We start from the raw sequence: 18391 nt of genomic DNA, 5'->3' as shown, positions 1-18391 counted from the left end.
ATCACTTTCGTCGAGAAGTTATGACATGATTCATTTTTATGTTTTAGTTTAAATTTATTTTTCTTTCTTGCCTACATCATGATTCTTACCTGGCTTTCTTGACTAACATTATTGGCCTCTACAGTACTTCTTAAATTTTTTTAAAATTTATTAATATTCTTAAAAAAAAGTGCTGTCAATAATCTCATTGGTATTGAAACCATTAAAAAAAACACCTAATTACTTATTGGGCATTGTATGGAGTATTTATAATACGGCAACGAAGTACCATTTGGGTAATATTTTCAAAGCCTACATTACTAATGATGGTTCTAGAATTACCAAGCCTACATTACATGCAATAGTACCTAGAATTACTACTGAAAAAAATATAAAATATCATTGGGCCATGCGGGTTCTCCATAATAATTATGCCGTATCTCTTTAGCCATTTTAGCTCTTAATATAGTATTATTTGATACGGTGTATTTTGGGCCCAAAATACGTCACGGCTGAAGCCACACGTCAAGTCAAAACCATACCAAGAAGCTGTTCCACATGTCTCATCCCAAAAGCTCGGTCATAAGTGTCGTCCCATCCCTCGAGAGTCAGCGGCCATGTCGAACCGACGTGCTATTAACCCTCGTACAATAGTATAAAGCCCTTGGCCAGCATCCGGCCAGAGGGGAGAGGAGGGAAGAAAAATAGAAAACAATCCACCCACTACTGACTTGCTCATCGAAGGGGCCAAAGTCAAGGATCACCCGAGGAGGGCCATTTTTGCAGGCGAATGACCACTTGCGAGCCGCGAGCATCTCAACCCAGGGGTCGCCATCCAACATGCAAGGACGAGCTATCAATCGGCCAGAGCTTGACCAATGCCAACAAGCATCCCTTCCCGAGGCCACGGCCACCTCGTCATCCAACTCACTCGACCGAAGGCTCCCGACATTGACCCGTAGACCAAACCGTGCTGACTCATCAGCCACGGTATACTTATTCACTAATATTTTGGCGCTAGAAGGAGGGCCATGTCGCAAGAGCATGTCGTAGAAGCTCTCTCCAAGGGAGAACCATCGACCAGTCTCCCCTCCGTCGAGCCCAGAAATCAGCCCCTCCCCCCCCTCGGATATGGGGGGATCCCGGCCTCGACGCCAGATCGCTATTGGCACCTTTTCAATGACTCGGGGTTGTCGCCCCTCGGACTAACCATGGGACCCTCGGTCGTGACACCTGAGGCGTTCCTCAGCCTGACCAAGCAAATGCAAGCCATGGCGGGCATGATGCTGACGCTCACTCTGCTCATTCCTCATATCGTGTGGCTAGCGGCTCCCCCAACTGACCCGACCCAACAAAGGTCGAGTGGGGAGCAAGTCGGGATGGGGGAAGCTCAAGAGCAAGCGACGGACCCGAGAGGTCCGCCCGAGCATAGCATACCTGCACCCTGCTAAGTCACACTACCCCACTTCAAGCCTGACACCATATCGTTTGACTTGGTGGACGACTCACTCAGGGCCTAGCTGTCCCGGGTCAACCAATGCCTAGACGAGTTCCAACGCGAGTTCCAAAAATCGTAGAGCGAGTCCTATGAAGGCGGCTCAAGCAGGTCCCCTTTCACTCAGGAAGTACAGGACAAGCCGGTACCCCTCAACTTTAGGTTGCCCGTATTGGAGACGTATGATGGCGGCTCCGATCTCGCAGAGCATGTCTTTGCATTTCGAGCTCAGATGGCCCTCTATGGCACCTCCAATACATTGATGTGCCGGGCATTTCTGACCACCCTGAGGGGTCCGGTACGAGCGTGGTTCAACCGACTGCGCCAATCCTCAGTCTCGTCCTTTGACCAGCTCACTAGGGAGTTTGAGCAGAACTTCCTCACCAGCGTGCGACCTAGGCCTTCCATGGCCACCTTGCTCATGTTATTTCAGTGCGAAGGTGGGTCGCTCTCCCAGTTTGTGGCACATTTAGCCACTGAGATCCAGGGATTCCCGGACGCTCACCCCTCTTTAATCATGTAGGCATTTATGATGGGTTTAAAGCCTTTGAGATTCTTCTCGTCATTGATCAAGAAGCCGCCAATAACCATCTCCGAAATGCTCTAGCACGCCAACTAGTATGTCACCGCTGAAGCATTGGTGGCGGGGAAGCGCATGGACGACAAGAGGCCAAGGGCGGAATAATCCCGGGGAACAACCTCAGTAGCCTTGGCGCCACCCCGCCGAGGGCCCAACCGACAAGAGCTACTACTCCCGAGGCCCTCGCCTCTTCCCATGAATATGTCTCGCACTAAGATCTTTCTCCAAATTAGGGAAAAGAGTCTATTGCGACAACCTCATCCCATGAGGGCCAGTCACAAAGATCGGTCCAAATATTACAGGTTCCACTGGGACTACGTCCATGACACAAAGGACTGTCGCGACCTCCAAAATCAAATAGAGGGATTGATCCGGAGAGGTCACCTCGAACGCTATAACAAGGAACCCTGGGAAGCGACTCCACGCCCCAAGGGACCCGTTGAAAGATAAATCGACGTCATCTCTGGGGGACCAGCAGCCGGCTGCAATAGCTTTGCAGCGAGGAAGGCCTATGACCGTAGCGCATTCGAGAAATGTCCCTGGCCTGAGCTCGAGCTTGAAATCACCTTCGGGGCTAGAGAAGTCAAGCGCTCCCATCATGATGATGCTCTGGTGATCTCCATCCAGATTGCAAACGCCCGAGTCAAAAGGGTGATGGTTGACACCGAGAGTTCTGCCGATGTCCTTTACTTTGACACCTTCAAGAGGCTCGGCTTGACCGAGGGAGACCTCACCCCCATGGCGTTAGTACTTACAGGATTCATGGGAGATTCCATCTCCCCGCTCAGGACCACGGTCCTCCCTATCACCATTGGGGAAGAGCCGAGAGCAAAGACAAAAATGACCACCTTCATGGTAGTTGATCTACCCTTGGCCTATAACGTCATCCTCGACCGATCGATGTCTAAAAAGTTAAAGGCGGTGGTTTCCACCTACCACAAGGCCATTAAGTTTTCGACCTCGATGGGGATCGAGGAGGCCCGAAGTGACTCGGGAGATTCAAGGTGATGCTATCTCACGTCGGTTACTCTCTCGGGGAAATCATGCCTGACTCAAGTCCCCAACCCCCGTGAAGGACCCATAGCACCGATGCCGCTAGAGTCTCCCGAGCGACTCACCGAGGTACCCCAAAAAGGGAGCCAACCCAATCTGACCATCAAGGTCGGAACCACACTCCTCGAAATAGATCAGCTCCACCTCATTGACTTCCTAACGAAAAATGCCGATATGTTCGCATGGTCCTCCGAGGAGATGCTGTTAGGACTCTACCTATGAGAGTCCTAATTGAGAGGGACATTCATGTAAAACCTACCTAAGTTGACCCCTATTAAAGAGGTGAAGAGGCTAGCTAGGGTTAGGAGGTTGTTTCTTAGAGAAGAATTAGGAGTTGTAAAGGAATGGAGTCTTGAGTAGAAGTCCTATTAGGAGTTGGTTAGAATTAGGAGTTGCTACTGTGCTTTTTCTATTCAAATTTCTATGAAATTTTTATGACATCTTTGACACTTCCTAACAGCAGATTTTCCTTTAGTTTTTTCAAAAAATTCTCAATATAAACCATTGATCTTTTACATCTAATCTGCTATACTTGAAAATCTGCACTGTAAAATTCAGCCGCATAGCACTGTTTGTTTGATCTTGATACAATATTTTTACTATCCAAATCTCTATAAAATTTTTATGATAGATTTAACACTTCCTAACAATGGATTTTCCTTTAGTTTCATTAAAAAAATTTCAATATAAACTACTAATCTTTTATGTCCAATATGCTACACTTGAAAATCTGTGCTGTAAAAAATTTCAGTCGCATATTATTGCCTTAACTCATCTATTTACAATCTTTTTTGAATGAAATTTCTTATACACTTCATAAATCATCTTTGCTTCCATCTAAAATTGATCTATAGAGGAATTCATCTCTAAAAATGATTTTGTATTTCTGTAAATTTTTGTCCCAATCCGCTGAAATTTTCCGATAAGAATTCTGCTATCGCAGGTTGCACCAATTTCCTTGCTGTTATACTGCCAAAATTTTCTTGATTAAATTAGAGATCCTTGCTGTCATATAAATTATGATTTTGCTGTCAATTCCCTCCTCAAATCTCTCAAGTTTTTGATGGAAATTTCATCGAGAAACTACTATTTCTTCGACGACAATTCTGTTCTTACAAGACAGCACATACTTGCAGCAACTTCCACTGATTTCTATCAAACCTTTGCTGCCATCTACCATAGATCCAAAACTTTCATCCACAGTCCTAAAACTCCACTAAACCATTCCCTTAAACTGCACCCAAAACAGCCACAAAACAAGCCTAAACCGTAACCTATATCTACCAATCCACCAACCCTTTCGACCATCACCTCTCTCAACCTATACACGCTTATAACCCGACAACAAAAGAGAGATCATAACATCACAGATTTGGAGGCATATACTAGGGCATCTGAGGAGGCAATCAATGCTAAATTCGAAGCCTTTGAGGCACGAATGGAGGATACGATTCGGACACTCTTTACTGAACTCATATTGGGCCGACCACTAAGCCCGTAGAAATCACATCAAGGAGAGAGCTCTGCTCAATCACACCAAGCCCAAAGAGATGACTTCCAAAAGAGGAGAGGTTCTATGATCGATCCCAACTATCCACGCATGAGGGTGAACTTCCCTAGATGGGAAGAAGGAGACCCGATTGGTTGGATTTCGCGTGCGGAGCGATATTTTTGGTACCACAAAACCGCAGATGCATCTATGGTAAAAATTGCAGCTATACATCTTAAAGGGGATGCCATACAGTGGTTTGACTGGTTTGAACACACTTATGGAGTCCTTTCATGGCGATAATTCAAAGAAGGATTGTTGATCCACTTCAGACCAACTGATTACGAGAATATTGACGGACAATTAGCAAAGATCCGACAAACCTCCACCATTCAGGAGTACCAAACCAGGTTTGAAAGGTTATCTAATCAAACTCATGATTGGTCTCAAAAACAGCTATTGAGGACCTTCATTGAGGGCTTGAAGTCGGAGATCCGGGGAGAAGTTAAAGCGTGACAACCGTACACGCTTATGGCAGCCATCTCTTTCGCACGACATCAAGAGGAGTGATTGAATCATGAAGCTTGAAGGGCTAGAGTTGCTCCTCAACTAGAAATACTGAAGTCCTCAGCCCCCCCTACTGTCGATCGAGTCCCTGCACCAAAGAGGTTGACAAGAGAAGAGCTTCGGGAGCAATCTGTAAAGCGGTTATGTTGGCATTGCGATGAGCCGTGGAGTTACAAGCATTGCTATAGAAAAGGGGGACTTCTTTTGATTGAACAAGTAGAAGAAGAGGTCATTGAGCATTCAAAAGAGAGCCTTAAACATAACGAAGAAGATGCGGAAGAAGAGCCACAACCGACCGACGTTACAGTACACACACTAGCTGGCTACTCAAACCCGCAAACGATAAAAGGGAGACTTCTTATAATTGAACCAATAGAAGAAGAGGTCATTGAATATTCAGAAGAGAACCTTAAACATAAAGAAGAAATGAAAGAAGAGCCACAACCGACTGACGTTACAGTACATGCACTAGCCGGCTACTCAAACCCGCAAACGATAAAAGTTGGAGGCCTTCTCAAACAATAACCTGTTAGGATCAAGAGCACTAAGAGGGGGGGTAAATTAGTGCAGCAGAAAACTTTCGACGATTAAAATCGCGTTCGTACGATAAGAGCGATTTCGGTAGAAAATCCGATTCATAAATCACTTTAACTTATAACCAAGCAAGATGCAGTTAAAGCAAAGATATAAAGGCAGTTTGCAGTTTAAGATAGAAATCAGAACGTAAAATGCAAACTGAAATATGATATTCGTACGATAAAAATGATTTACGTCTAAACGCTGATTCAAAAAATGCAGAGCTTGAAACACGATCGTATATGCGCAGAAGGCAGTAAGCTATTGAGGAGGTTTGCAGTAAGGATAAGATGCTCAAAGTAAATGCAAACTGAGATTTAGAGTGGTTCGGTCAATCTTGACCTACTCCAAATTTGGCTTCCTCCACCGACGAGGTCACTGATGTCAACTAGAGGCCTTCCTTCAATAGGCGAAGGCCAACCACCCTTTTACAGTTTCACTCTTTTTGACGGGCTTAGGAGACAACCCTTACAGAATTTTCTCTCCTCTCTTTAAAGCTAAGAACTTGGAAGAAAAGAGGGAGAACTTTTGGCCTTCACAACAATTTTGAGCTCTAAAAATCACAGAACAAGATCAGGATTTCAGTGTATATGCTGTGCCCTTTCAGTGCTGAATGGGTGGGGTATTTATAGGCCCCAACCCAGTTTGAATTTGGAGCTCAAAACTGTCAATTCCCGGAATTCCGGGATCTGGCGGTTGCACCGCCTGACTGGAGCGGTTGCACCGCCTGGCATAGCTCGAAGACTGAGCCTCTAGGCAGTGCCACCTCCTATCAGGGTCGGTTACACCTCCTACTAAAGCTCGAAGACCGAGCTCAGGCGGTGCCACCTCCTGACTGAGGCGGTTGCACCGCTCAGCCAGAGCTCAGAGATCGAGCCCAAGCGGTGCCACCTCTGTCAAGGGCGGTTGCACCGCCCAATCTCGCTCGGAGACTGAGCCTAGGCTGTGCCACCTCCTGGCTGCGGCGGTTGCACCGCCCAGTCTCGCTCGGAGACTTAGCCCAAGCGGTGCCACCTCCTGGCTTGGGCGGTTCAACCGCCTGGCAGAAATCAGGGTCCGAATGGGTTGATCCATTCGGCCCAATTTGGGTTTTTCAGGGGCCCAATTGCCCCAAGATTAAGTTAATGGGATCACCTCCCATTTCCAACTTAATCATTGTGCTAACTACGATTTTTCCTAAGATATTTACTGCAACTTGCTCCGGTGCGTCAATCACTCCTTCAGGCGAACTTCCGTCGATCATCCGATGAACCCTCGGTGATGCTCCTGCGGACTTCCGGAAAACTCCTGGACTTGCGACGATCCACTTGGCGAGTTCCGACGAGCTTCTTTGGCAAGCTCATGGACTTCTCGGATTTGTTCCCGCAGAACCTCCGACGACTGTCCGAACTTTCGTCGAACTCTCGAACTCCCAACGTGATCATTGTCTTGACTCCGGCGCAACTCCTGTTGCATATCTTATTTTCATCGTAGTTAATCCTGCACACTTATCTCAACATATAGATTAGATAACAAATGACAATTGACTTCATCATCAAAATCCGAGATTCAACAATCTCCCTCTTTTTGATCATAACAATCAATTGATAATGGAGTTAACCTTAACTCCCCCTGTCTATATGCCATACTTGAGATAAGTCATTCTTGAATTCAAAACCTTTGAATTCAAGAGACATATTGATAAGTTAAAATCATTTAAACTTATCAATACTCCCATCATGATTCCCATCATGATGTTTCTCTCTGAAGATGATGTCAAGGCTTGACATTCATTTTCAAATTTTACATAACAGGTTTGAATGATGGTAATAGTAGTAATTCATCATATTGTAAGATATCAACATGTAAAATTGCGAAGTAAGATTTTGATATCATTACATGATACAAACAAGGCATAATGCAAATTATAGCGATCATAGCATCAATTCATATATCTCTTGGTGATGCAAGCATGGCATTAATACTCATATATTTCTCGGTGATGCAAGCATGGCATTAATACACATATATTTCTCCCCCTTTGTCATCAACAAAAAGCATGGTAATTGTGATAGCAGGAGAACAATAAGCGAATTTTGAGCATAAGTGTTATAGTTGTTCATGCCTTTACATGTTATTTTCCAAGCATATAAAGGAAAGCATGATACATAGATTGCTTTGAATACTTCTTCCTTTTTATTTTTTATAATCTTTTTGCATGAAGGAGGAAGGCTATTTGTGATTTTACTTTGAGTGAAGTTAAAATCGATGAGAGATTAAATCATGCTTCATTTTTACAAGGAACAAGTCTTTGCAAGTAAAAACACTATCATCCATATTTCAAGATGGAATTTATAAGCAGGAATCATTTCATCAAATCCATTTCAAAAAAATATTTTTTATAAGTGTATGAGAAAATCCGATTGTTAGGATACCAATTGTTAAGCGAATCCGAAAATGAAATTAATACTTTCATGCATTCGGACAAGACTATGCTATTGATTTTCAAATACAATCATGAAGACAAAACATGCACATAATTTCCAACATGTTATTTAGGTATGTAATGGCAATCAAGTGATTTAATCATTCAATAAAGTCTGAAAGATAATTTTAACTAGTTTATATATTCGGACACATCAACATTCCTAATTCTCTTCTTATGAAATCAAATTGTTCTTCATTTAGAGGTTTTGTAAAAATATCAGCTAGTTAATGTTTAATATCAATGAACTCTATGATTACATTATGATTAGTACTATGATCTCGTATAAAGTGATGTCTAATATCAATATGTTTTGTTCTTGAGTGTTGTATAGGATTCTTCGTTAAGCATATTGCATTTGTGTTTGTTGAATCTCGGATTTTGATGATAAAATCAATTGATGGGTTAATTGATCTAATCCATATTATTGAGTTAAGTGTGCAGGAGTAACTACGATAACCAGAAAACACAAAGCAAGAATACCGGAGTCAAGTTTGATGGATGTTTAAGAGTCCGAAGAATCGTCGGAGATGTTGCCGGAACCAACCGAGAAGAAATCGGGAACCTGTCAGAATTTTCGGAAGTTCGCCGAAGAGATCGTCGGAGGTTCACGGAGATCACCGAGAAGGCTCGGCTACTCGTTAAAGTCATCACAAGTTCGGGAGCTTGTTGGGACTCCGTCGGAAGAAGTTCGTCGGAAAGCTCGCCGGAACAAGACTCGACGTTCACGGATGAAAACTTGCTTAGGATGTGTTTTGTTATGTAGTTCACTTGTAATTAGGATTAGGATTAAGAGATAATCCTATATCCTGGTTAGGGGCCAACTGGGCCCAAAATTAGACTTGGTTTGGGCTAAATTTGAAGTCCAACAAGTGAACCGAAGGGTCTGGCGGTGACACCGCTAGACCGGGCGGTTGCACCGCCCAGCACTGTCAGTGTCTGACACTGACAGGCGGTGGCACCTCCAGCATCAGGAACCCAAAGAGAATTCAAATTTTGGAGCCCAAATTTGAATCCTCTTAGGCCTATAAATACCCCTCAAATCTCGACTGAGATTACAACTTTTTGAGCAGCAATTGTTTGAGAGAAAGGCCTTAGAAAAGTCTTAGCTAGTTTTGTTTTCAATTTGCTAGTGTTCACCTCCTTCTTTCTTGCTGAAAATCTGTAAGAGAGTGAACCACTTGTAAAAAGTTGTAAGGGGGGTATTCACCCTTCCCTTTCAAGAGATTTGCTAGTGGAAGGTGGGAGCCTCATCGAAGAGGGGCCTCGCAAGTGGATGTAGGTCACTTGACCGAACCACTTTAAAATCGGTGCAATCTCTGGTTTGCATTTCATTACTGCTATTTACATTACTGCAAACTTTCTTACTTGCTTTATTTCCTCATTACCTTTGCTGCACAACTTTGCGAATACACTTTCAAGTTAAGCACTTCCAATTCCGATTTTTATCGTACGAAAGATTTATCAAAACTGACGTTTTAATCCACTGCACTAATTCACCCCCCCCTTTTAGTGCCGCTCCGATCCTAACAATTGGTATCAGAGCTAGGCTCACTCTCATATTTAGTTTGATACCCAAGAGAGATGGCTTACTCCGGCATACATGAGGGTCATTCTATCACACGTCCACCCTTGTTTAATGGGTCGGATTATACTTATTGGAAGACTCGTATGAGGATCTTCCTCATTTCTATGGATTTCGAGCTTTGGACTATTATTGAAAACGGATTTCAAAACTCTTCTCTTCCGATGAGCGAATGGAATGAATCGGAGAAGAAGGTTTTTGCTTTAAATGCAAAGGCTATGAATGCCTTGTTTTGTGCACTAGACAAAAATGAATTTAATCGTGTTTCAATTTGTGATTCGGCTTTTGATATTTGGAGAACTCTTGAGGTCACTCATGAAGGCACTAGCCGAGTGAAAGAGTCCAAAATCAACATCCTTGTGCACTCTTATGAACTTTTCCGAATGAAACCAAGTGAGTCCATTGGAGACATGTACACCCGGTTTACGGATGTCATCAATGGACTCAAAGCTCTTGGTAAAGATTTTACTAACTTTGAACTAGTAACTAAAATCTTAAGATCCCTCCCTAAAAGTTGGGATCCAAAAGTTACGGCCATTCAAGATGCCAAAGACCTTAAAACATTCCCTCTTGAAGAACTCATTGGGTCTCTAATGACCTATGAAATGACATGTCAAGCTCATGACGAGCTCGAGAACCCCCTTCCAAAGAACAGGAAGGATATGGCACTCAAATCACAAGAAGACCACTTGAAAAGAACATTAAGTGATGAGGACAGTGACAATGACATTGCACTTTTGACTCAAAAATTTAAAAAATATTTAAGAAAAAACAAATTTAAAAATAATATAAAAAATAAATTCGAACAAAAGAAGGACCAAGTGATTTGCTATGAATACAAAAAACTAGGACACTACAAGAACAATTGTCCTCAAGCCAAAAAGAGAACATCAAAGAAAAAGGCGCTCAAAGCAATGTGGGATGATTCAAGCGTGTCCGAAGAAGAGGAGTCCAACACTGAGCAAGTTGCTCATTACGCCCTAATGGCCATCGGAGAAGAGGTAACGGATTTAATTGATGCAGATTTACCTTATCATGAATTATTAAATGCTTTCCATGAGTTATTTGATGAATGTAAGACAATTAGTAGAAAATATAAATTGCTAAAAAAGGAGCATGATAGTCTCACTTATGATATCGATAAATTAAAAATTGAATATCATGATAGTTTAGCTCCATGTATAAAATGCCATGATCTAGAATCTCTCCAAAAGGAGAACTTGCTACTTAAGGACACCTTGAAGAAATTCGAGGTTGGTAGCAAATCTTTGAATATGATCCTTACAAATAAGGGTCACGTTCCTAAAAGAAGTGAAATCGGATTTGTGAGAAGTCATCACCAAAATCCAACCACCTTCATTAAAGGCCCCGTCCTACATGTTCGACACCAAAGCAATTGCAACTTTTATTGCAAATATAGACATAAAACTTATAAATGTCCATTCAAGAAAATTAGTCCGAACAAACTAATTTGGGTTCCTAAAGGAACCATGATCAATTCTATGCAATATGATGAACAAGTTTTTAAGGCACTAAAAGAAAATGGGTACCTAAAAATAATCCCTTCTTGTAGAAACATACACCATCACAAGCTAGGAGCAAGAGATGGTATCTAGATAGTAGATGCTCAAGACATATGACTGGAGATCCATCTCATTTCTCTATGCTCACTAGCAAAGAAGAAGGGTACGTCACCTTCGGAGACAACAACCAAGGCAAAATCATTGGCAAGGGAACCATAGGTAACAAATTAAAATTTTCTATTGATGATGTCTTACTAGTTGATGGATTGAAACATAATCTCTTGAGTGTTAGTCAATTATGCGATAAAGGTTATATGGTTAGATTTGAATCAAATGTGTGTATTATTGAAAAACCAAACCATAACATAACTATGATTGCATTAAAACAAAATAATATCTACACCATCAACCTTGATGAACTAAGTAATGAAATGTGCTTCTCCGCTTTAAATGATGATGCTTGGCTTTGGCATAGGAGACTAGGCCATGCAAGCATGAAACTAATATCTAAGATCTCATCTAGAGAATTAGTACAAGGAATTCCAAATATAAAGTTTATTAAGGACAAAGTATGCGATGCATGTCAACTAGGTAAATAAATAAAAACTAGTTTCAAACCAAAAACTCAAATTAGCACCACTAGACCATTACAATTGATTCATTTGGACTTATTTGGACCAATTGACACGACAAGTCTAGGGGGAAGCAAATATGCATTTGTAATTGTGGATGACTATACTAGATACACTTGGACCTATTTCTTAGCTCACAAAAGTGATTGCTTCAAATGTTTCTCTAAATTTTGTAAACTTACTCAAAACAAAAAAGGTTTCATGATTTCATCAATTCGGAGTGATCACGGTGGCGAATTTCAAAACCGTGACGTTCAAAATTTTTGTGAAGTTAATGGATACAATCACAACTTCTCCACTCCGAGGAATCCCTAACAAAATGGAGTAGTTGAAAGAAAAAATAGAAACCTACAAGAAATGGCAAGAACTATGTTAAATGAACATAGTTTACCTAAGTATTTTTGGGCCAAAGTCGTAAATATGGCTTGCTACATCATGAATAGAGTCCTAATAAGACCATCTTTATCAAAAACTCCCTATGAATTATGGAATAACAAAAAACCAAATATTTCCTATTTTAAAGTTTTCGGTTGTAAATGCTTTATTTTGAATGAAAGGGATGCCTTAGGAAAATTTGATGCTAAATCCGATGAAGGCATCTTTCTTGGTTACTCTTCCGTTTCTAAGGCTTTTCGGGTTTTTAACAAAAGAACCTTAGTAATAGAAGAGTCTATTCATGTAGTTTTTAATGAAATTTCTAATTTAAAGAAAAATGATTTTGATGATGATCTTGGTTTTGATAATTTGAATTTAAATGAACCCCCTCCTCAAAATAGCAACTTGGATGCACCTTCTTCAGAAATTTCCTTACCTAAGGAATGGAAGTATATAGATGCTCATCCAAAGGAGCTAATTATAGGAGATACATCAAAAGGGGTTCAAACTCGTTCCTCTTTCAAGAATTTTTGTGCTAATGTCGCCTTCCTTTCTCAAATCGAACCTAAATGCATTGATGAGGCCATAAAAGATGATTTTTGGGTTATCGCAATGCAAGAGGAATTGAATCAATTTGAGAGGAATAAGGTATGGAAGCTTGTTCCTAGACCTAGTGACCATTTAGTCATTGGTACTAAATGGGTCTTTAGAAACAAGCAAGACGAAAATGGTATCGTGGTTAGAAACAAGGCTAGATTAGTGGCCAAAGGTTTCAACCAAGAAGAATGTATCGATTATGAAGAAACCTTCGCTCCCGTGGCTCGATTAGAAGCCATAAGGATGCTCCTTACCTATGCTAGTAGTAATAATTTTAAACTATTTCAAATGGATGTCAAAAGTGCCTTCTTGAATGGTTTTATTTCCGAAGAAGTATATGTCGAACAACCTCCCGGATTTGAAAATTCTCTTCTTCCTAATCATGTATTCAAATTGACTAAGGCTCTCTATGGCTTGAAACAAGCTCCTAGAGTTTGGTATGAAAGGCTTAGTTCCTTTCTTATTTTAAATAATTTTACTAAAGGCAAGGTTGATACTACATTGTTTATTAAACATTTTGAAAATAATTTTCTTATTGTATAAATTTATGTTGACGATATTATTTTTGGCTCTTCGGATGAATCACTATGTGAATCATTTGCCAAATGTATGAGTCATGAATTTGAAATGAGTTTAATGGGTGAATTAACTTTCTTTTTAGGATTACAAATCAAACAACTTAGTGATGGTATATTTCTTAACCAATCTAAATATACATTAGAATTGTTAAAACGATTTAACATGGATAATTCAAAAGCAATAAACACCCTTATGAGTACTTCGACTAAGTTAGATATGGATGAAAATAGTGAAAATTTCGATCAAAAAACATATAGGGGAATGATAGGCAGTCTACTCTACCTCACCGCGACTAGACCGGATATTATGTTTAGTATAGGACTTTGCGCTAGGTTTCAATCAAATCCTAAATTATCTCATCTTAAAAGCGTTAAAAGAATATTTAGGTATCTTAAAGGAACTCCGAATCTAGGACTATGGTATCCAAAATCTGAAAATTTTGATTTAATAGCTTATGCAGATGCCGATTTTGGCGGATGCAGGATAGATAGAAAAAGTACATCCGGAACATGCCAATTTTTAGGACATGCACTTGTTTCTTGGACTTCCAAGAAACAAAATTCAGTTGCACTATCTACGGCGGAAGCCGAGTACATTGCTGCAAGTGCATGCTGTGCACAAGTTGTTTAGATGAAAAATACATTAGAAAACTATGGAATTCACTTTAAAAACATTCCCATAAAATGTGATAATACTAGTGTCATATGTCTTACTAAAAATCCAATTCAGCACTCTAGAACTAAGCACATCGACGTTAGGCATCATTTCATATGCGATCATGTCCTTAACAATGATGTTGTTCTAGAATTCATTGACACAAAGCATCAATTAGCAGATATATTTACAAAAGCTTTGAATGAAGACCAATTTGAATTCATTAGAAGGGAATTAGGTATGTTAAATTGTCCCTAAGAATAAACTTGTTTGAATGGATTTTTCGTAAAGTTTTTCATCCTCTCTTCGTTCCTCGATGAATCTGATCATTCTCTTTCAATTCTAAATGATATGTTAAATTATCTCATCCTATCTTGAGTCAAACTCCGCTCCCATCTGATCAAGATTAATGATTTTATGATATTCTGTGAATCTCGAAATTGATTTTGATGACTTGATTATGAGTTTCAAGTTGACAAATTGAATTTGAATGGATTTGTATTCGAATTATGATCATGACTTATTGGAGTTACTACTTGGAATTTTTATCACTATCTCTTCCTTGTACATCTACAATTTTTTATTTATAGAAAGAAGAGATTTGATAAAATGGATGAATGCTGAATTTTCCTTTAAGATGAACTCTGCATAAATATTTTAGCATACTTAATTTTGAATGATAAAATTTTTATGATCAATGCAGAATTCCTGAAGTTATAATCACAAATTATGTGCTTCAAGTCTCATTCCCTTTTTGTTGATGACAAAGGGGGAGAAAAGTGATGACTTGTACCATTTTAATAGCATGACTTATATGAATTGCAAAAGCTTGTGTGATATGAATGTCTTATATGCCTTGCAAAAGCATGTTTTATCTTTGAGAATATCACAAGATTGATTATCATATTGAAAGCATGCCTTACATTTATATCATGAAATTCATGTTGAAAATCTTTATCTCCTGTCGTAGTAAAAATTGTCTCTTATCATTCGACTTGAAAATGATTTTCATCGAAGTTTTGTATTTACTATTGCTTAATGAGAATAACGATAAGTTCTACGGTTAGAACTTATCAGTTTATGCTTGAATTCAATGGATAAAATTCAAGTATTTTCATCTTCTCATAATATGACATATAGATAGGGGGAGTTATGTTTAACTCCGTCATCAATTGATTGTCATCATCAAAAAGGGGGAGATTGTTGAATCTCGGATTTTGATGATAAAATCAATTGATGGGTTAATTGATCTAATCCATATTATTGAGTTAAGTGTGCAGGAGTAACTATGATAACTAGAAAACACAAAGCAAGAATACCGGAGTCAAGTTCGATGGATGTTTAAGAGTCCGAAGAATCGTCGGAGATGTTGCCGGAACCAACCGAGAAGAAATCGGGAACCTGTCGGAATTTTTGGAAGTTCGTCGAAGAGATCGTCGGAGGTTCACGGAGATCACCGAGAAGGCTCGACTACTCGTTAAAGTCATCACAAGTTCGGGAGCTTGCTGGGAGTCCGTCGGAAGAAGTTCGTCGGAAAGCTCATCGGAACAAGACTCGACGTTCATGGTTGAAAACTTGCTTAGGATGTGTTTTGTTATGTAGTTCACTTGTAATTAGGATTAGGATTAAGATATAATCCTATATCTTGGTTAGGGGCCAACTAGGCCGAAAATTAGACTTGGTTTGGGCTAAATTTGAAGCCCAACAAGTGAACCGAAGGGTCTGGCGGTGGCACCACCAGGGCTGGGCAGTGGCACCGCCCAGCACTGTCAGTGTCTGACACTGACAGGCGATGGCACCGCCAGCATCGGGAACCCAAAGAGAATTCAAATTTTGGAGCCCAAAATTGAATCCTCTTGAGACCTATAAATACCCCTCAAATCTCAACTGAGATTACAACTTTTTGAGCAGCAATTGTTTGAGAGAAAGGCCTTAGAAAAGTCTTAGCTAGTCTTGTTTTCAATTTGCTAGTGTTCACCTCCTTCTTTCTTGCTGAAAATCTGTAAGAGAGTGAACCGCTTGTAAAAAATTGTAAGAGGGGTATTCACCCTTCCCTTTCAAGAGATTAGCTAGTGGAAGGTGGGAGACTCATCGAAGAGGGGCCTCGCAAGTGGATGTAGGTCACTTGACCGAACCACTTTAAAATCGGCGCAATCTCTGGTTTGCATTTCATTACTGCTATTTACATTACTGTAAACTTTCTTACTTGCTTTATTTCCTCATTACCTTTGCTGCACAACTTTGCGAATATGCTTTCAAGTTAAGCACTTCCAATTCTGATTTTTATCGTACGAAAGATTTATCAAAACCGACGTTTTAATCCGCTGCACTAATTCACCCCCCCCCCTCTTAGTGCCGCTCCGATCCTAACAGTGTTATCACATTTAATGGGAATATTTTTAAGATGAATTTTATAATCTTCTAAGGTGTTTTTCATCCATACAACTTGTGCACAGCATGAACTTGCTACAATATATTCAGCTTCGGTTGTTGATAGTGCAACCGAGTTTTGTTTCTTAGATGACCAGGAAACAAGGGCATGTCCTAAAAATTGACATGTTCCTGATTTGCTTTTTCTATCTAGTTTACAGCCAGCAAAGTCCGCATCAGCACAAGCAATTAACTCAAGATTCTTTGATTTTGGGTACCATAATCCTAGATTTGTGGTACCATTAAGATATCTAAGTATTCTTTTAACTGCTTTGAGATGAGATATCTTAGGGTTTGATTGAAATCTTGCATAAAGTCCTACACTGAACATGATATCTGGTCTAGTTGCAGTGAGGTAAAGTAAACTTCCTATCATGCCCCTATAAGTTTTTTGATCGAAGCTTTCTCCACTTTTATCGATTTCTAACTTAGTGGAGGTGCTCATAGGAGTGTTAATAGCTTTTGAGTTATTCATATTAAACTTTTTTCATAAATTCATAGCATATTTAGTTTGACTAATAAAGATGTCATTGCTTAGTTGTTTGATTTGTAAGCCTAAGAAGAATGTTAATTCTCCCATTAAACTCATTTTGAATTCAAGACTCATAGTTTTAGCAAAAGATTCACAAAGAGATTCATTCGTAGAACCAAAGATAATATCATCAACATAAATCTGAACAATAAGAAAATCATTTTCAAAATTCTTGATGAACAATGTCGAATCAACCTTGCCTTTTGAAAAATTATTTTCGATAAGAAAAGAACTAAGTCTCTCATACCAAGCCCTCAGAGCTTGTTTTAAACCATAGAGAGCTTTAGTTAATCTAAACACATGATTAGGGTGGCTATTATTTTCAAATCCAGGAGGTTGTTCAACATAGACTTCTTCGAAAATAAAGCCATTAAGAAAAGCGCTTTTAACATACATTTGAAACAACTTAAAATTATTACTACTAGCGTAGGCAAGGAGCATCCTTATAGCTTCTAATCGAGCCACAGGAGCGAAGGTTTCTTCGTAATCGATACCTTCTTCTTGGTTGAAACCTTTGGCCACTAATCTAGCCTTGTTTCTAACCACGATACCATATTCATCTTGCTTGTTTCTAAAAACTCATTTAGTACCAATAACTAAATGGTCATTTGGCCTAGGAACAAGCTTCCACACCTCATTTCTCTCAAATTGATTTAATTCATCTTGCATTGCGATAATCCATGAATCATCTTTCATGGCTTCGTCAATACATTTAGGTTCAATTTGGGAAAGAAAAGCGGCGTTGGAACAAAAATTTTTAAGAGAAGAACGTGTTTGAACCCCCTTTGATGTGTCTCCTAAGATTAGCTCCTTAGGATGAGCATCTACATACTTCCAATCCTTAGGTAAGGATGTTTCGGAAGTGGATGCATCCAAGTTGCTAGTTGGAGACGGGGTTTCATTTAAATTCAAGGAATCAAAATTAACATCATCATCAAAATCATTTTTCCTGATTTCGGAAATCTCATTGAAAACAACATAAATGGATTCTTCAATAATTAAAGTTATTTTATTGAAGATATGAAAGACTTTAGAAACCGAAGAATAACCAAGAAAGATTCCTTCATCGGATTTAGCATCAAATTTTCCTAAGTTATCCTTTTCATTCAAGATAAAACACTTACACCTAAAGACTTTAAAATATGAAACATTAGGTTTTTTGTTGTTCCATAACTCATAGGGAGTTTTGATGAGTAAGGGTCTTACTAGAACTCTATTCAAAATATAGCATGCAGTATTTACGGCTTCGGCCCAAAAATATTTGGGTAGGCTATGTTCATT

The sequence above is a fragment of the Musa acuminata genome, chromosome BXJ3-2, assembly GCF_036884655.1.
Source record: "Musa acuminata AAA Group cultivar baxijiao chromosome BXJ3-2, Cavendish_Baxijiao_AAA, whole genome shotgun sequence".
NCBI lineage: Eukaryota > Viridiplantae > Streptophyta > Magnoliopsida > Zingiberales > Musaceae > Musa > Musa acuminata.
The sequence above is the reverse complement of the archived record's forward strand: the minus strand, read 5'-3'. Positions refer to the sequence as shown.